Consider the following 21,207-nt stretch of genomic DNA (forward strand, 5'->3'; position numbering starts at 1 on the left):
TTTCTTTTTCTTACTTTTCTTTTGTATGACCCCACCGAACCATGCACACTTCCGGGAGTTATGGCCAATTCCGGGCGAATGTTAATTGATATCGGTAAATCTGATGATTTGCTATCATTATTTTTATGTTATTTCTTCGTGGTTCTATCGTGTGTTAGTTGTTGGGGTTGGGGAGCAGGGACGTAGTTTGATAGAGTAGAGAATGAAGCGTGTATTGGAATATATTTGTTTCTCCGATAAAATAATAACTACAACACCCGTAAATAACGTTTACCGTAATTTATGTTTTGTGATAATATAACAGTATCGTACTATTTGTTTTATAACAGCTAACAAATGACCTTGCTCTTTTCGCTTTGTTTTTGTATCTAATTTCCTTTTCTTTTCTTAATTTGCATCGCTGTGGCTTACTCCAGCAGAACGATGAAACAAACACAGCTTTTCTTCTTTTTCTGTTGCTTTTTATTTGCTCAAACCTTTCATGGCTCGGTAATCATTTTGTAGCAAAATGCCCGAACCGCTAGGAAAAACGTGGCCAAAGAACCAACTTGCAACCCATGTATACGCGACACGGTACGCGCGGAAATTAATGCAGGCAAATGTGTGTAATGGTGTTGCTGCCGATGCTGCTGCTGCTGCTGCTGCTTGGGCTCGACAGATGACGGAAGTTGTGCTGCCTCGTTTTGTAATGGTGAGTAGGAAGCGACAATTCGGAAACAGGTTGCCGCAGAACCGCAACAGCAGCAAACGGGAAGTTTTGATTATTCACCGTTGGATGACGTCTGATGAACGGCGTCAAAATTGCGCGTGTAAAGCGGCCACCCCCGAGCACTGTTTTGGAGCTGGAAGTGTTGCGAAGCGAAATTAGATAAACCAACAATCTCCTACCGGCTGTTTGGTGTGTGTGACGTACTTAGATTAAGCCAGAAAAGAGGGCATAGGGTCGTTTTCGAAGGCATAGCACAGGAGCGTTTGCTTCAGAACATTTACGGCAAGATTCCTGTGAGCAAGCGACAGGCAGCATTTGAAGTTTAGCCTGCAGTTGAATAGTTTGATGGAAAAACAGCTGCTAAATCTACATTTCCGTTAAGATTCTCAGTACTTAATGCGCGAAGCATCGAGGATTCTTCAACTTTGTCGGCACGATTCCAATTGCCACTTGAGCTGATCGAAACATTCGCTATGATAATTCAATGTTTTCTGCTGATTGCTCCGACGGAATTGAAACAACGTACTGTTTCCTCATTCGTCGATGTTACGTTCCAAGGATCCAAGGAGGAAGGCTAAGCGCCGTTTGTAAGCGGCTAGGCAAGCGCATTTTCTGGGCGTTTAAGCGAAATTTTCCACTTGCCAAACGATACACAGCTACATTTAGGCGGCAGCGTCTCGGATGTCTTTGATGTGGGTGTGATTGCTTCCGAAAACAAGGAGGTCTTGCATTTTGCGAGAAATAGATCGGTTTTTGTTCCTATGTGTTGGTATGGGTAACATTCCTCCACAAGCACAAAAGTGAAATACGTGTTAAGCTCGTGATTTGATAGAAAAAATGGTTAACTCTCTTCAGCAAGTATCTCAAGACTCGATTGTGTTCATAAATAGTTTCCTTTTCTAGCACTCACTTGTTGTGCAAGAAAGATAAATAAAAGATAACGATAAGATAAAAGTGCACAAGAAATAAATTCAAGGTTTAAAGAAACACAATATTTAGTCAAGGTCTAATTCTACGAAAGAAACTCAACATAACTATGACCAAAGAAAAGATAAAATAATTTCGGTAAAGCAATTACTGAAATTATTGATGCTACGTTTTGAATTAAAAATATTGGACAGTACAAAGATCACACCGATAGGGACCTAATTTGATGACCACGCAGAAACGTTCAACGGCAACCTTTTTATCTAGACAATAATCGTACCATACAAAAAACACATTCTCTGGTTGATTTTTCGCACACACCACCAATAATTGCCGTGAAATTGATACATTTCTGCTTCACAGCTTTATTGGAATGCACGTGGTAAAAATAAAATGAATAATCAAGCCACCGCTGGTGACCAACCGAATGTATCACGTTACTGGTGGTGACCGTTTCCATCCATCCAAATCGGAGGAAGCTGCTAGGTGGGCCGGACATGTGTGCATGACTCATCTGTGTTTTTCCAAGGCACGGCAGATTCATGTGGAAAATCTGTGAATCCCATGACAATGGGATAACGTGAATGTGCGTGTAAGAGCGTGAAATTGTCACATTGTGCGTTCATCAGTACACAGGGTAAAATTTATGACACATAAACGACGATTTTTGTGGATGATTTTGTATCAAAATATGAAAGAAGTATTCCATATATATCATCCTGTTTCTTTTAACTGTATTTTATATTCTTCTTCTCAAAACTTTCCGCTTTTCCGCGTAACTCATCATGCATCAATGATCACTGATAAGTGTGCCAATATACTACATTTTCCTTTCAATCTACCACTACGCTCAGAGATCACCCGGCTTTGGGATGTTATTTGAATAATCAAAGCCACCTGGTGGCCACACAACTCTCTACACTTGATGCAGCCATCGTTTTGCAGAACGAAGCATCTGCAAGTTAGTTAGTTTAATTATTCGACGGCACATTATTTATGCATCGCCAGTCCTCGCCCTTGTCGTGGTTTACGATGAAGTGCTTGTAAACTTCTTGAACACCGAGCGATTTTGAATGAAAATCATTTCTCGTGTACAGGCGGGACATCGATTGAACGCAAGTTGTTGAGGGTTTGATAGAAGTTATAGCGAGAAGCTTTCAATTTTCCTCTGAAACCGTCAATTGACATTCAAACCCATGAGGTTTGTGCCTTCTTGTGCTAACTACCCACTACGAATCCAAAAACCATCGAAGGAGGTTGGTTGTTGGGTGTCCTTACATCTTTCCCATTGACGAGAACGGAATCTAGGTGAATTGCACTGCATACCGTTGAGGTTGTACGACTCAAAGGTACGGTTCAAGTCGTTGAAGTCGATGTTCAAGATAGACAGAGCAAAGGAAAATGACCTGTACAGCGCTGAGACAATGATTGCCGACGTCGTTTGGTCCACGATGTGTATCTCCTTATGGAATGTTTGCTTCTAGGGTGTGGTTTGCGTGTGGTCTGTACAATGCAATGCCGATGACATAATCAGAAATTTCCTCCAGGAAATAATTTGCCGAATAAAACTCGTTGAAAAACAGCAGTTCTGAAAGGTTATTGATCGATGTTCTAATATTTATGTTTTTCTTTATGTGAGTGTTTTTAAATACCATTGCGAAGTGTGTTGGGAGTGTAGAAAAGTTTTTCTTGATAATAATTTTCGAAAATCATCCAAAATTACGAACAAAGACTTTTCTATGCTTCAGAATGTTGTTCATGAGTTTTTGAGCCTTTGTCACAAAGAAAGTTTGGAACATGAGAGTTCGATGCATATATATGTATGTTTTTTTATCTCAAAGCTAACATCATAGAGCAAACATCAAACGCTCATCTTTTGCTCTAATACATATCTGACCGGTGGCATTTGGAATTGTTACCAACGTCATTCTGGATCATCTTCACCGACTGAGCGTTGTACATCCCCGTGGGGTATCTACTGCCACCTAAGAAACTATAGTTGCGATGGTATAAATAAGCTCAATGTGCGCTCTAGGCGTTTGTTGAAGATAATGAAAGAATGAAGGATGAAATGAATAGATAAAGACAGGATTGCTGCCCTGCTGGGAAAAAAATTTCCCTGTCCTCGGTGTTCAGTCACATGAAAATGATTCCGCTGTGAGCTGTTGGGCGAGACAAGCAACATCGCTGGAAGGATAAATGTCCGCGAAGACATGAAAGTAGTGTGCGAGCTGTGGCTACAGAGTTTAAACCAGCGAATGCCACTGATCCCCGTTCACTCCACGGGGTGCATGTGGAGCTTTCGTTGCGTTGCAGCACTCGGTTCGGGATAAACTGGTTGGTAAAGTTATTGGATAGGCATTATGCGTCAGCATGGAGGAGGAGAATAGTTCATGCTCATCGTACTCGGTGGCACAACATAATCTGTGTGTATGGTGGGATATAATGTGCCACACTGGTGACGGCTTTGTTGGGCGTTGATGGTATCTTGCGCCAGTAGCCTTGGGCCAATGTGCATACGAGTTCATAATGCTGTTGGTACTTTTTCATGACACTATCGCTAATTTAATACGACCTCTTGCAGGGAGAGCATTACGAAGTAAGGGGAGATTGGATGGTAGTTTGATAAATCGCATCAGTAGTAAGCTACAGTGAACTGGATTGGGAAAGCTTACCCGTAAGCCTTGCTTCTGTCTAAACCATTATCAAGTCGACACATGACATGTTAGCAGATTATGTTGAAGTTCATTAATGGACAGGAATGATAAAAGGACGACTGATACGTTGAAGTTTAAATATTTTTGGAATATGTTATGCTTATTCTTTTAAGCATGGACGACGTTTTGTTATTCTTTTTTAAACGAGCTTTCTTATAAATGACTTGTCCGATTGAACGAAAATGAAAATCCTTGGAATTATGCTTTGCTCAAATCGTTTGAATTATATAAAATTTCTTATGGTTAAAATCAAATTATTCAAAAAATGTCTATACACATCTATTCAGTTAAGGATTTGGTGATATTAGTTAGATTTTAAAGCCACATTGTCGAACCGTGTTATTTAGTTGTTTAAATTATTTCTAAATATTCAATTTGATAACATTTGTATCTAAAACGATCCAGAAAGATTCCTCAAATGTCGCCCATTTAAATAGACTCTTTTTTTTAGTTTCCTATCGACCAACTTTTCCCACAACGTACGTAATACTCAATCAAACTCATCGAAACTCATCAGCTGATAATGGATTGGGACATGACAGAGAGACAAGAACAGGAACAAGTTCTACTCACACACAAAGAACAAAACAAAAAATCATAACAAAACACCCTAACCTCGAAACGTAAACGTATATTGTCCGTTTTTCAAGTTTTTGAATGAACCGTACGGTTGTGTTGGTGTGACAATGAAAACTCTTTCCCCCAGATGGCTCAGTGAGTGCCTCGAAAGCTTCTTCGTTCGGTTAGGGGAAGTCACTCAGCTCAGCTTGAATCAACGAAGTCAACCCCATGGGCGAATGAAACGAAACAGCAACTCAGTAGCTTGGTGACTAGCGTTGACGGTAGTTGACAGGAAACGGCTGTCCGTGCGTGCGTGTTAGCGTGTAGTAGCAGTGGGAGGTGATAAGAAAACGACTTTTCGCGTTCCGTCGAATGCCGCATTGAAGAGATATACACAATCAGTACTTTCTTCTTCATCAGTCGGCGGAAAGATCATTTCAATCGTTGCTGGTGGATGGGGTAGCCTTCGTCGCTTGAATATTGGATTATTATTCCTTTACCGGTGCGCTGGTGGCTATCGTAGGCAGACGTGTTTTAACGGCTCGAAGTTAAGAATGTACGAGTGTGTTGAGAAAAGAGGCTCTCCAATACTCTCGTTTTGCTTGCAGAGTGTCATAATGTCGTACGGGTTCTTCTTTGGTTGCCGGTGAAGCGGACGGAGTGAACCGACCGTGATGCAATATGACACAGTCATCGTGCTTTTTATTTTTAAGTTACTCTTGACCATTGCTTGAAGAAGGATGTTTAATACATGAAGAAAGGCAAGACGAACGGTGAAATTAAAAGGAAAAGTCTTGAAAAAGAATAAAGTGCCCTCAAGAGAAGCATACGACAGTGATGCTGTTGGATGGCAGAAGTATTCGTTCACACCTGTACAATGGCATGCCGAAAGGTCGTTCGGTAAAGCCTTATATGGTGAAACATACATTACTTACACACAACTGGCACCTTTCTGCCATCGGGTTGACGGAACTAATCGTTAATTGCTCGGAATGAAGTGCAGCGCATCAAGCCGTGTGTGCGCTTGGCGCAAAAGGCTGTTGCGCTTGGAATGTTTGGTAAGGCGATTTGAAATTCTTCACGACCCACCCATGATGATGATGATGGTGATGATGATGATGATGATATACGCAACGCAGTGGAATAAAACGAATGCAGATCTGTACTTACGTCGACCCGGGTATGTGTATTAGTTGGATCGTTGAGAGATGCCATTGGAATGTGGAATGTGTGAGACCGGTTTAATGGGATTAGAAAGCAATTTTCCGACCCGTACCGTTGTACTGCAGTATTTGGTATGCGGGGTTGTAGTGGTTGCGTGACGCATACGCTGCTGAGGTGCCTTGTGAAAGGGGGCAATTCGGGTCATTCACTCCGGTGTGATTTCTTTTTCCCGTGTGTTGCACGCTGAAGCTTTCGTAAAATGTGACCCGTACATGGAGGGAATCAAATGTTTCTGGGAAGTATAGAGTGTAGATGTATGTGTTGTTTTATTTCAGTAAAAGTGTCCCGTTTAAGCTTTCCGCTGAGCAGATGAGATTCGACGTATAAAACCCGCATCTCCGGGTATGACACCTAAAGTGTAGTGAAAGAAATCCCGTTTCCTATTATATGTTTTTTACAGTCTGGCAACTGAAATGCGGTCCAGAAAAGAAAAAAAACATACGAGATTTAAAAAAACGAAGCGATAAATAAACAAACAAGTGTTCCCCGGAAATCTTTCCCAACTCGGGTGGAGACTATTCGTGTGTTAAATATCGGTTTCAGCTTATCGATGGATAATGCAGAATACTGAGTGTGTGTTTGTGAGACAGTATGTGTACACCGGAAAATGTTTGCATGAGCCGCCATCGTGTCCTGTTTTTGCCAGGGAGGCGACAAATTGTACCAACACTCTCTTCCCTTCGATTGTATGCTTAATCCATTTTCTTCTCTTTCGTTTAACAGTGTTTTTTGCTACGTGGTGGTTTGAGAGAGATTGTGGTTTTATGTTTCTTGTTGGTGTTAAACCTCGGAGCTTTGGATGTATCAGTGTGTGGTGGCGTCTCACCGACAGTGTCTGTTACGGTAATTGACAATTTGTGTTGCGGTCAGCAGAAGCAGAGCCTGTGAATTGCGATCGCAAAACCACGCAAAGGAACAAGCGTGAACAGCATGCGGTTGTGGTAAAATAACGTCAATTGCGTTGCGTTTTATTGGATACATTTTTTGAACATGCATTTTTAAAAAAGCGGCCGAAACAAACACTGCCAGATTTGGATAAAAAGCAAAAAGGACGTATTTACTACAGGTACGTAGATGGAGGATAGTCTGTTTTTAGGGTTGCATGTGTTATTCTTTTAAACGTTTATTGTTAAAACAATTAAACTTACCATGTTCTCGACACATTGTTATAAGTTGTTTTGCTTTTTTTATAAAATTTGTGCTGTTATTTAATTTAAAACATTAAACTATGCTGCTCCACACAACAAAATAATCCAATACAGCTCTTGTTACGCTATCAGTGCGTGTTGATGCAACCTTTTCAAGTGAATAATTGTGTCAATAGGTTGAACAGATTGAAAAGGAAACAGAACTTTTGAATCTCTTTGTATGCTCTGTTTATTTTAATTGTTTGTTTCAATAACACAGAAAACGAATGAGTGTGGCTTCCATTTTCCAGATTATGCGTTTCGTCCTGTTTATAATAATGATTTTCATGTGTGAAAAAATCAAACGTACAAGGAGGATTGTTGCTTCAACCAACCAGCTTAACATTTTTTCATGTTTCCTGCTTTCCATAAACCCATGCAAGCTGCGTGAGCTGCCCTAGCGGCAGTTTATGCAGGAAATTATTTTTCCCCTGCCACCGCTACAGGCGAAGCATTAAAACCGCATTTTCACCTCCGGTTTTCCGGTGATCTTTTGGGAGTCTGCTTTTCCGGCTCACAGCTTTGCAGGTTTACCTCGGCCGGGTTGCGAACGGTTTCATAAATATTTATCGAATTGCTCATGCTGTGGCGCAAGGTGCAGTGTGAAACCATAAAACAGCATAAAAATGGTGAAATCGTCAACCATCTCGTGGGACAGCAGCTTGGAACGGTAAAGTTATGAGCAGCTTAATTTTTGCTTATTTTTTGGGAGAGAAACTGGCAAAGTTTGAACGCTAGCGTACGTGTAGGGATAAATTGATGTGTTTTAGAAGCACTCAACGGGTTATTTTTAATAATACATACATACATACATACATACAAATGCATACACAGTTAAATTAAAAATTCACGGGCCGAAATTGAAACGGAAATGTTGCAGTGCTTGAGAAGTTAAGTTTTTTTTACCAAGAAATTTGGTTATTTTGCTGCTAAATAACCTTAATTAAACTTAATGGAATACGTTAAGATTTCGATTTCTAACATATAAATGCTCGATTATTTTAGTCTTTGAAAAAAATTGATTATAAGCGAATTTTTCCTGAGGTTTAGTTCACTTAAAAAATGATGCTTTGAAGGTTCATGCACTAACCAAGCATTAGAAGGTTTGAGTGGAACAAAATCTGTGAAGTTTAGAATACTTGTTTCTCCAGTTTTCCTTACATGATATGTGTAACTGAGTTTGGACGAATGTTTGCACATAAACTACGAGCTCAAAATTTGCTTCGTTGAATGTTATCATCAGTAGAGAGTTGATGTGTTGCTCACTTCTTTATTTGCTGGAATAGAACATATTCAACATCCGGGTCGAATGTGAACTAAGCAGATGTGTCAGACTAAATTTTCTTCTTAATGGTTAGATGAGCCGGGTGTGATGTGCGTCTGCTTGTGTTAGCCATGCGTGTGGGTGTGTTGGCATTCAACGAGATAAAAAACAAATCCTTTCTAGTGTAGTAAGATTGTTCGCTCGAGGAGCGAATGTAAGTAAAATGCCGGGGGAATTGTTTGTGACTTTGATTTTAAAAGCAACCAGGCGTCTCCATTAAAGGAGATTTTTACATAAACGACTGGGCGGCTCCATTAGCAGTGTACCATTTACTCTCGTATATCGGTTTGGGGCATAAAAAGATAGGAAAAATAAGAAGAGTTTTGTATAATTTTCCAATTGATTTTAAAAACATATTCTACACATTCAACACTTCATAAAACTACTCCATATCGTTCTGAAAGAGAAAATGTCCACCTTCACAAACACTGTTTTCTATTTAAACCCCGTTATGTCCGAATTCGTGGAAAATACTTACAAGCAAACAGCATTTTCCCACCAGCTGTACCATCTATACTTCTAGATATGGGTCATCATGCTATAGTTTTCTCACTCGAAGCAGTATTATTATTTCCCCGTATCGATTTTATTTAGACTCTCAATTCTCTCGCTCCGGCAGTAGAAAAGCAAAGCGATAATTCCATGAAATAACAAAATGAAATTTTCCAATACTATAGCGTACCAAGGACCAAGAACCAGTAGCTGAAAGCTTTTATGGTGTGTTTTTGTCACCTCGCTCTTTCTCTCTCCTTTGGTTCATTTGCACTGATGCTGGACAACTTTTAGCGTTATACTGTCCGGACCTGGCTTCATTCACTTTTCTGGCAGAATAAAGAAACAGCAAAACTCAACAAACCATGAATAATGTCTCGATAGTTGAAATCAGTGGTTAAACGTACTACGGCAGCCGTATCCTGTTATCGGACACCGTGGCACATCTTTTACGTCACGCTCTCAAGGTCGTGTTAATATTAATAGCGCATCCAAAAATTGAGTTATGCAGAAAAGCGTCAAATTTCGTGCCTTGACCAAATTGCAAAAGATTGCAAAGAGAATGAAAGGCCACAACGGAAACAAAATAAAATAAAGAAAAATGCTGTAAGCCTGCTTATGGATGAAACGAGTGTTTGTGCCTTCGCGATACGTTTCCGTGACTGGGCGCATAAACTGTGGTCTTTACGTTTTGACGAGTCTATTCGTCGTACTAACGGTGCACATAACTGGCGACATATTTTCGACCTCTCTGTTGATGAATGACATTCCGAACAGGCTCAAAACGATACCGGGCAACACGTTTTGCGAATGAGATTAGCGGTTGGCTTAACGGTTTCGACTGGTGTTGATCAAATTTTGTGCCATTTTTTGTTTTGTTCTGGGTTCGTTTCTCTCCAGTTTTAGAGCTACAAAAATGTATCACTAACGAACGGCGACCGGATCTGCAGCTGTTTCGAGCTAGCTAGGTATGCAGATATGAGGAAAGGAAAAAATCAACACCAGCTAAAGGTTCACGTAAAACGAGTCATCAAAGATCTGTGAAAGAGAGGCTTTTCATCCAAAACGTTGAGCGCAAGTGCCGAGTAAAAACTCGAGATCCGACCACAAACACTTGTGTCGGTGTGCATCTAGTCTAACGATTAACACAGAAGTAGCGGAGAAAAAAATACAGCAAACGAACTCCATGTGAAAATCGAAAAAAAGATTTCTTCGTTTTGGGTCCACTTTTTGGAAGCTTGTTTCGTTAACGTGTCGACAAAGGTTTGCCGCTTGTAGCAAGGTCTGGTTGTAGCTAGAGAATGTACAATGTCATCCTGCATGACAATATTAAGATCTGTGAGGGGATTTTGTCGTTGTTGCTGCTCAAGGCAGAGAAATTGATTTTGTGAAGTCTGTGTTCCGGAATGCGCACATTTCCCACTAATGGGTAATCATGATTTTGACTGTTTTCATTTTTTGTTAGCTGTTTGTTTCTTAAAAGCCTTTGCTCGTATTGGTGTTTCAAACAAAACTGGCAAAGACTTTGCTCAATTAAAAACAAATAAGAGGTTTTAAACATTTTGGGTATTTAGTCTCGTCAAAACATTTTATGGTAATTACTATCCCATCAAATCATTAAGGTAGCTCTTGAGTTTCAAAATCATAGCCAAATTATTGAAAAGGAGAGAAAGGAACACTGTTATTTGTTATCAGTCTCAATCATCAAAGAATGACCATCATCCCATCATCGGTAACAAGTTGATTCACCTCTATTGTCCAGTTAATTATTTATTAGGGCTGTTCATTAATCAGATTGCTTAACTGATTGTTTTGCAGATTTATGGCTTCTTATGGTTAAAGCGAGCCATAATGCAGGTGTTTAGGGCAAAGCGAAAGAAACTGAGAAGAATGGGGTTGTTATGTCTCAAGCCAACGCTTTATCCGATCGGTGCAAAGTGTTCATTAATTTGAAGCGATGAGAGATTAGGATAAGTAAGAAGGATTAGCACCTGCTACCGCTGCTGGGATTGAATTCGTGATCCGGTGATAATTATTCAAAGAACCAAAGGTTATTAACGAGTGAAACGGGCTGCTTTAATTATTTACTTTCAACCTGTGCTGTTTAACTCTGATTTGAGCTTCTGCTTTGATAACGAATTTACTCAATTTACCTTGATAAATAACTAAATGTTCAGATGAAAAAACCCTTTACAAGTTTGACCGACAAAATTATACTTTCCACTACCAACGCTTTCTCATTTAAAAAAACCATAATCTTGTTAAACTGTAGTAAACTATCGACTTTTTACTAAGCGATTTAAAAGCAAGTGAACAAAAGGTTGGTTCGTGGGCAAAAAACCAGTCAGTTTGTTTGTATGTTTAGTTTGCCTAAATGGTCGTAATTGCCAAAACAAATTTTCATAGCTCAACGAAAAGCGTACCATGCAACAAATTCATCGCACGGGAAAGGTTCGGTGAATAAAAGCACAGTCGAAAAGGCAAATGAATTTTGCAGCATTTTATTTTTCGCTTCGATGGAAATTGAGCGTTGGGCAGTTTTCGCTGGTAGTGTTCGTTTTTTCCAGGTTATTATGCCTTTCTCTGTGTTCGTGCATAAACCTTCCAACTGCGCATTTTATTTATGCCTGAATTTTAACTTGAGCGATCAATTTTTAGTGTCGGGAGTTTATGTTTGTTTGTTTTCTAAACGATTTTGAGTAAAGCGTATGGTTCAACTATTTACGTACTGCAGTGGAATTTATTAGGCAAGTAGTAACAAGTGAGCAATTAACTGCCCCTGTGGGAATTGTGTGTGAAGAATGGAGAAAACTTTGTGTGCTTCGTGTGTTTTACAACGCCATAAATTATTCATATTATGGTTTGAAAAATTTTAGCATAGAACTGATTGTTGAACTAAAAATCAAACTGAAATAACAAGCCTTGTATAGTGAATGTAAAGCTAGAAAAATTGCTTTATAATAATGCAGTTGCTTAATATTATCTATGTCATCAAAAAGCACAAAACTTTGTAAATCGTGGCCATTGATCTTAATCGTACCAGCTGCGGCGCATCATAACTTTTTCACTATCTAAACTATATTGAATCTCATAACTGAAATTGCTCCCGCTTTGCAGCCACTGGTCATCAGCAATTTAGTTTCGTTCCAAGCGACGGCAAATTGACCAACCGCACATTTTCACAGACTTGCCCAACGTTGGCGCTATAGAACAAAGTACATGGCGTGAGTTGCAGCCTTTTCGTAGAGAATTTCAAGTGCTTAAAATCGAGTGAGGCTGCAACTGCAGCAATCGTGTTAAAGTGGTCCCTATTGTACGCTTGTTATTTTAGGACTATGCAGGCTCACAAAAACATACAGAACCAAAACGTTTTGGTACGGCTCAGACAAAACAACAATAAATGGGGTTTTGGTAAAGGTGGTGTGCATTATACTTCGTAAATTGGAACAACATGCAGCTCAACGCATGGCAGGAGAGTGCAGTGTAGAAACAATTGAAACCACTTTCTGCGTGGAGGCAGCAAGTTTTGTTGGCACTGAAAATGCTTTATGTATTTGTAAAACAAAAGACCGAAACGGGGAAAATTGCATTCGAATAGCGCTCATTTTATATTGAATGGTGAGAATAAAACATAGTTGTGTAATTTAGGTTCATTTGTAGCGCAGGACGTTGTAAGTAGAATTTTTGGAACGATTTTCAAACCATTAACATTATTAATCTAAATACTGGCCTAAATACTGTGAGATTTATAGTTAATCTTTTTAGAAAAAAAAACAATGTATTCTTTATTTTTTAAGATACTTATTTTGAAATTATGAAATTGCTTGGGAAATGAGTATGCTTTCGAGTAATTTTCGTCCTTTTTTGGGGTTGAAGCGTTTTTTTCTCGTGATTGAGTCTCTCGACCTGGTAGTATCAAGAGCATAAATCACTTCAGACCTGTGGAAAACCTATCCAATTACGTAATAAAAGCTCCAATCTACTCTAGACTCTATCTTTAAAATGAGTACAATGGCCTTCAAAAAAGACGAACTTTTTAAACTGCCTTTTTTAATCGATTTATAAGAAAAAACAAGAGAAAAGTCACACGTAAAGCACAATGCAAGAGAAGAATTTCATCATTGCTCATTCTGCATTGTCTGCTGCGTACAGATGAGTTTGCTTTCTGATGAAATTTCTTCCCGTCCGGTAAAACCGAGACAACACCGAGAGAGATGGATAAGATAAGAAGAATGGCGATAAATAAAAAATAAGCATTGTTTTCGTTGTCTAGCATACTGTTGCTTGCCTTTCAGCGCCCACTCTTGCAACCATTAGCATTTCAATTTCAGTGTGGTCTCCTGATGGGAAAACCATTCTCAACACAACGTCTGAGAACAACAAGAAGTAGAAATTGCAATTTCAAAATTCGGCTGATTCGGCTATTGGATTGAAGTTTGTTGCACAAAAAAGGCTGCTTCAATAGAAATGGAAGCCGAACTTTGAGAGCAAAAGAATGAAATATGAAACACTTGACGAATGTTTTGTAAGTTTGTAAATAATGCTCTACTACACGTGGAGATGCTCAGCAGAACGCGGACCAGACAGGATGGACACTGGGAGTCAGCGGTCGTGGTGGGAAAAAGTATCGGAAATGTTAATTTACTCATCGTGGGCGTTGATAATAATGGATTTGAGACACAACCAAGGCTTCCCAGTAGCAGTGATTGTGGAAACAAAGCACGCAGTAATGAATGGAAAAGTTTCCCGGTAGTTGTTCGTTGCCAAGATTGACTGTCTAATCAAAATAATGGATAAAGGATTATGAGCAGTTGCAGGAAATGGATATCATCGAAAATGGTAATCTAAGTTACTTTGTATTTAGGTCAATTATTAATGAGTGTTTAATAGGAATAATGGTAAAAGCTAAAAATGTTTTTAAAATGAAATCCACGTTCTACACTCTCTATAAAAACAATATTATTTCATTACAAATCTGTAGTCGTTTTTTATGCTTATCTGTTAACAATCAAGAAACGCTTACAACCTATTGACCCGATGCAATCCCACAAAGAAGGTCATTCTGTTGCACGATTCCTTAAGCTCTTCCCAACTACCACAACCCGTAAATTCAGCAAACAAAGCTCAAGGCAACCAGAGGAACGAGGATTTACTTTTTCTCTAAGATAACTCAAACACCAAATACGCTTGCATGCCATTTTTTTTAACCATGTTCTTTCGGGTTCGAGTGAACTCGTTCTCATGAAATGTGTTGCTACATCCTACTCCCATGCTCCCGGTGGTTCGTAAAATGCAAAGTTTTATAATATAATGCGCCGGTGCGTGTGGATACGAAGTTTCCAGTGCTTTTAAACATAAGCTTAAGCTGGAAACTTTGCAGGCTTTCGTTGTTGCTGCTCCAATTTGGCGAGAACTAGAAATGTGGTTTGAAGACACATGAAACAGTTTACCACCACATAAAGCCCGCGGGTTGATGTACAATTTGCCAAACAATAAACTATCATGTCATGTTGCTTCACTGCTTCGCTCTTGTTCTGCGGTTGTTGCGGTGAACACAAGTCTCTGCTGTTTACGATCGGATTTTTTGAGGAAAGTCAAAAGTATGGCATGGAATTTTGAAATTATTGGTCGTAAAAAGATAAATATAAAGCCTAAACCCGTCTCGCCGGTCTCGTAGTACAGTCGTCAACTCGTACGACTTAACAACATGCCCGTCATGGGTTCAATCCCCAAACAGACCGTGCCGCCATACGTAGGATTGACTATCCTGCTATGGGGGAGAATCAATTAGTCACTGAAAGCCTAAGCCCACAAGTGGTATAGGCAGGCCTTGATGACCGACAACGGTTGTTGAGCCAAAGAAGAAGAAGAAAAAAGCCTAAACAAAACTTAATCAATCAAGAAATTACCAAAGCTTCCTTTCTTCTTAGGACGTATATGTAACATCCTTAGTGTGGCGGAAGAATGCACCACTGGTTTGCTGGTTCTACCACAAATGCCGCACAAAAAATGGGTTAAACTTTAAAGTCTCTCTTAATGAACTTCCACAAAGGAAGAAAGGATTTCCGTGCGGTGAGGTAACCTTCCATTGGGGTAACAACAGCAAAAAAGAGGTACTGTTAAATACTGGCAAGCGCATTGTCTCGGGGGACGTGTCTCTACCGTTGCCGGTTCAAAGACAAGGAAACGATTAAAAGTTTTCCCAAGAAATTATTCCAAACCTGCACGCTTGACTCAGTTACATTCTTTGTTCCAAATCCGGATTCTTTCGTCTCTTCTCTCGCCGCTCTGGACCTCCAGGAAGGAGGTTCCACTGAATGGAAATAGAAGAACAAAAGCACCTTGTTCCTGAGAAGTTTTCAATTGACGTTGGGTGGTGCTGTGGAATGGAATGTTTTATATGAGATAAATTAAAGCTAATGTATGCCTGTCTGCTCAGTTTACTGCATTTTTTTTTTCACTTTTCATATGCATTTTTTTGTTTGACTGAAGGGCTTTAGAGAATGCATTTGTTGTGCTTGTTTTATGTTCAATGCGAAAGTTTGCCATCTATTTGACTAACTTTTCCACATCGTTCCCACATCAGCTCCAGTGCCAGACTATGATAAGTCTATGTTGTTTTTTGTGTCTGCTACCCATCTTCGTACCCATGATAGTCGTGTTGCATGTAAAAGCTCGACATAGCGATACAGCAAAAGCGCTGCCAGCCAGTGTGGGATGGAAAGTTTCAACATGTTGTGGCTCTTTTTTGTGGCTGTTAGGCCCGTTTGGAGTTGCTTTCGACCACAACCAGCCATTGCTTCGGTTATATCAATAGAGTGCTGACAGCAATGGCAAAAAGCTGTTCAGCAAACAAACACACACACACACTCACGAACGCAAAAAAGGGAAAGCAAAACAAAACAATCTCACCAAAAACCTCATCCAACGACACTCGCAGGAAACATAATGTTTGAATATTGGTGGTGGCATGTGAATGTGTGTGGGTAAGCGAAAAATTTGCATGCCACACACTTCGGTGTACATAAAAAATGAGCACAAGCGGTTTCAGTGTGGGGGTCACTGGCGCTTGTTTTGTCTCGCGCGAGAAAAGAAGGTGTCAAATTTACGATACCGATCTGCCCCAACAAGTCCCCACGAGCGTATTATGGCTCTGGCGTAAAGCTGTGGTCTTTTCCTGTTATTCTTTACAGTTTCGTTTTGGCAAACGCTTGGCACGAGCAATGGACTGGGACCATAAAGCATCCGGCAGCTTTCGCACAGTGCGTACGTTTCGCATTTAGCTCGAGGACAGGTTTAGCCCGAAGGTAGTAACAAAATTCTACGCACGAGCCCGAATAATGAACCACGGGCCGATGTGAGTCGCTAGTGAGCACTTGGTTTCCGTTTTGTGCCGACAGGCAAGGATTACGGCAAGGACACGCAAAAGCCATTGAGACGGTAACCAAAAACCACCTGGCGTGTGGAATTTCTCATAAAATGCTGTTATGAAACGCGTCGTTGCTTTCGTTTCCTCCTTTTCTCCAGGTAAGAGCCATCTTTCCCAAGGTGGCTTTGCAGTTTACCGACCGCTCCTTGGGGGGAAATGTGATGGCTTTTGTTCAATGGAGGATGTGCAATAGAAAACAGCCATACGATGTTTTCCTTGAATGTGGCTTATTGCTTGTACGGAAACGGTTTTATGAGTAACGGAAAAGGGAATAGAATGACTTTTTGTTAAAGCGAAAAGAGTTTGACGTTCTCGAATTTCGAGCCCTTGTTATGACTATGATATTAGTTTCGTTTCAAAAGATGTGCCATGCTTCGAGAACAAGTGAATTCATGTAAAAAAAAACTTTGAGTAATGCAGTTTAGACACAAATACTTTCTTTCATCATTTGAAAGGAAAAAATAATGATCCTTAATCAACGCTGAGCATTAGAGTGTTAAGCCAACGTTTAAGCCACATTAATGACTTTATCAACACATCAATGACTTGAGAAATCAATCCTGCTCATTAAGAAATGCTGTAGGATTTGCTACTTCTTCCATTTTTTAAACATTCACACAGTATTGTAAATTGTTCACTTAATTTTAACTATCTCGATTGCAAGAACAGAACTAGTTCGACGGAATGAAAAAGCTTTCATGGCCATGCAGGCCATACATTTCAATGGAAAACAAATAAGAAGCCAATCGATGTAGCACAAAATTTCTGCAAAATCCTGTTAGCCTCAAATAAGAGTAACGTTCTCAGAAGGACCCTTTTACCGTGTGGAAGGGCAAAAGAGGTTTCCATAGCACTATTTACTGTAAAGAGTGTTTGATTCCAGTGATCTAGACTTTGTCATACGTATTGCATCAGATCGGTACGATTTGTAGAGTTGGTAAAGGTGTCCACTTGGACAAAAGGTGTTAGTTGTCTCGTTGGCGAAAGATATTATCCATTGTTTTCCGGGAAAAACACCAAGATGTTCAATATTTGCACGAATAAATTTCAATGTATACTGTCCTTTTCTTGTGTGAGTAGCTTAGGCCATGTACTACACACTGAACCATGTGCATAATTCATGTACCAATAGCTTCAAACAAGAGTTTGAATGTCTGAACATATGTCCAAGGCGTGTACAGGTTTTCTCCAACCAAGTTACAGGTCGGATTCGGTTTGTATTGGGTCCTCGTCACCCTACATTATTTTTCTGGACAGCCATTCGGGTCACCAATGTCGACATAAATCAGCTCACACGATACCTGCAAACACGCGTCAACCCATATCGAACTCTGGACACAATGTCCATGCCTCAAGGTTTTGTTTCTTGTGCAACAGAAAACGGTGTGCTTCAAACACGATCACGACGGTCAAGAAGAGCGATTACTAGACCACTGGCCACTAGCGTAATGAATGCAAACACGAGTTCGCCCCAGTGTAGAAGAACTAGGACGCCATTAAATCACGTCTCACCATGGAGGAAAGGCTTCCGAAGTCGAAACACGCCGCCAACTATACCAACTTCCAGCAACTGTTTCATTCATTGCCTTCATTCTTATCCGGATGCAGTTTAGTTGTTGCTGGATGGTTTTTGTTTCATTGTCGTAGTGTTTTTATTGCACTTCATTGCAACGGTCGACTGGTAAAACGTACGAGGTGGTAATGGTTGACCTGAGCTGCAATAATTCTCCCTGTGTGTGTGCTTCGTATGCTGTTGCTGCCCCTGGGGCTGATAAATAGCCCTACATTATTTATTCGATATCACGTGGAAAGAAGACGCTTCGGGACGACGGTGGGTGCAACGTTCAGGGGTCTAGTTTCGACTCCAGTTTAGCACGTGTAGCATGTTCCGGCTTTGTGACTACGTTTTTTTTCTGTAGCTCTCATTCACTTTTTATGAGGAGGGCAAAAAAAAGTCCTAGGAAGGTGTTGAGAACTCGATACTTCTGGCTTGCATATCGCCGTCTGATGTACGGCATGAATAGGAGGACCCTCGATGCTCCTACATTTATTTCCCCTGTCATGGTTGCTCGGATCGTTGGAATCCGATTTCTCATTGCAGTCGCTGTGTAAGAGAATATTGTTGATCCAATTGCAACTCGCTGTTGTATAAATATATTGCTAGCAAGTTCGCTCGAGGCAGTTGGAGCTAAAAGAGTGCTCAATAACTCTTCGTTTATATGGTGTGAGGATGCGTTGGAGTGATGCGAGAGAGCGCGGAACAAAATTCATCATTCAGACGTGCTGCGATAGTGGAAATGTGAATCTTTGTTCGAGTCATAAGCTACCCATAGATTAAAATTACTAAGTTCTACCAGTTTTCAACCGACATTTTCGCAATTTTCGCATATTGATGTTTTTTTTTCTAGGATCAGCAACGGATGCAATCCACGCAGGTTCGCTTCGACTAGAATATACTGCCTCTAGCACGATTGTATTTTATGTACAGTAGAGATGGTTGAACAGACAACGTAAACTTGAGACTAAACCATCATTTTCTGAAGAGCCTAGTAGTGCTTGAATGCGATGCGATATGCACCAAATATTTTCTCCTATGCTGAAGAAATATAATAAGCATGTTTCGCCTACTGAATGACGTCAACGGATGCCACTGCCTCATCATATCTCTCCATCTTTTTCTTTCTTTCCCTTTGATCTCTTTCTCACTGTCATTAAAAGTATCTCTAGTGCGCTCCACATGAAATAGAGCCAGCATAAACATTCTAGTAGCAAGGCAAAGCTCGCGTAATCGTTTCTCTCGGTAGATGAAAGCAGCAAAACTCTACACACTCAAACATATAAAAGCAAAAAATAAAAACAAAAGACAACTAAACGACCTGAAATGAAAATTAAACAAGACAGCTTAGACAAGCCGGCAGCAATCGTTTGACATTCACCTTGATCCCAGAACTCGCCAGAGAGACTGTCTCACCAGGGACCGGAGCCATTAGAGATGAGCTAATGTGTACTTTGTTCCAGTGTACTTTCAGCTTTGATTTTGTTTGTGTGTCAAAGCAAAAAATATCTCTTTATACTTTTCTATGATTTTGTTTTATTCAGAAAGAACAGCTTGGGCCGTATTGCTTAAGACTTTTCTATGATAACGTATGGACAAATTACTCGATCTTCTGGTGAAAATTCCCAAAAAGGAATTTAATAAAAATGTTATAATATGGGCTCACCTTGGTTATAAACGATCTCCACCACACAATTGCGCTCGAAAATAGACGATAAAAGGGAACAAAACAATTAATTCTGCCCCAAATGTGCCCGTCGGCGACCATTAGCGGCACTGTTAAGGCATCTTACGCTTATTGTTCCGCACGCACCATCAATGTGAATATTTCCACAGGATAGACAGGATATCTAACGATGCTGGTAATGATTGTAAGTATTTCGTTTATTGCACCTCAAACGATTACCATTTCGCCTGCTTACCGTTGCGTAGGATGTATCTTAAAGGGCAAGTCGGTTGTTATTTTCAATTCATGCTTTTGTTAGAATATGTTACACATTTGTGATAACATTAGAAGAACCTTTTCTTGCATTTTGGGAATGTTTAAGTGGAAGATTATCAGATTTCTGAGCTGTTTCTATGCCGGCCTTTGCTTGGCTTTCAAAAATGCTGAACTGTGCATATTATTCAAATGACCAACAAGTTTCATTCTTTCCCACCCATTTCTATAATCACCCTCTGTGGTGCTTTTCTGCAAGTAGCAAAGAAAAAGGGGAAAATGTAATATAAGAATTGAAAATTGAAATTTATTCCAGTAGCTGACCGTTACTGGCTCGATGTGCTCCTTTTGTCCCGGTTGCGTGATGTAAGAGCGCGATCGCTTGTTTTGGGAGTGCCCGAAGCATACACACATTTTCATACAGACACACACTTTTACATAAGGAGTACGTTTAAAGAAAATTTAAATTGAAAAAATATGATCTAAACTGATTGTGTTTGGAGCAAGAGGAGCAGCACTGAGGGACAAGCTTTTCAATTCTACCCATAAAAAGATGTAGCTATAAGAGGCACATCAACAATAGCACGGGGTTTAAGGGGAAGAAACACACTCATACCGAGCCATAACGCAAAACGATCCGGATGTAATGGTGGAAAACTAGGATGACAAAACAGGGGAGTGCCGCGTACAAGGAGATTATTAATGACCATTGAGCAGCAGATGCACCCGGGTGCGGTAACGTTTCCCACTTCCGGCTAACAGCATAGAGCGAGACCTTCTATGACTCGACTGACGCTCGACGCAACCCTGCTGAGCCCACTTCAACCGTATTCATACCAAATTCGGCGCCCGGGCACTTTCGGAGCATTTGCATATCCGTGTACAATATGGGTGCATCCGGGGAACAATATGCACAGCACACTGTTTACGCCACCCTTCCTATCTCTATGTCTATTGCCAATGCTCTTACAGGCGAAAACAACCTCCTTGAGAAGCACTGGTGGATACTACAATTCTTTCGCATCGTACCGTCAGACTGTCCTGGCAGAAGGTACATCAACGTCATGCTGTTAGGGGGGCGTAAGCTGATGCGTTTGTCGGTGCATTTCCGGTTGCTGAATCATGAGCATGGTTTCCGACAAT

The 21,207-nt window shown here is 40.3% G+C and overlaps 1 protein-coding gene across 3 annotated transcripts in view; it reads left to right on the plus strand.

Annotated features, from left to right (window-relative positions):
• The first annotated feature begins 5,181 nt into the window (after nt 1–5,181).
• LOC120904080 (zwei Ig domain protein zig-8-like) overlaps nt 5,182–21,207 on the plus strand; it is a 36,695-nt gene continuing 20,669 nt past the window's right edge. Inside the window, exons 1-2 of one of the 3 annotated variants that reach the window (XM_040313825.1) lie at nt 5,182–5,253; nt 6,862–7,204. The gene's annotated coding sequence lies outside the window, so the exon portion shown is untranslated. The other 2 variants (XM_040313826.1, XM_040313827.1) reach the window with 2 other exon arrangements.

This window comes from Anopheles arabiensis, chromosome 3 (assembly GCF_016920715.1).
Source record: "Anopheles arabiensis isolate DONGOLA chromosome 3, AaraD3, whole genome shotgun sequence".
In the NCBI taxonomy this organism is placed as follows: Eukaryota; Metazoa; Arthropoda; class Insecta; order Diptera; family Culicidae; genus Anopheles; species Anopheles arabiensis.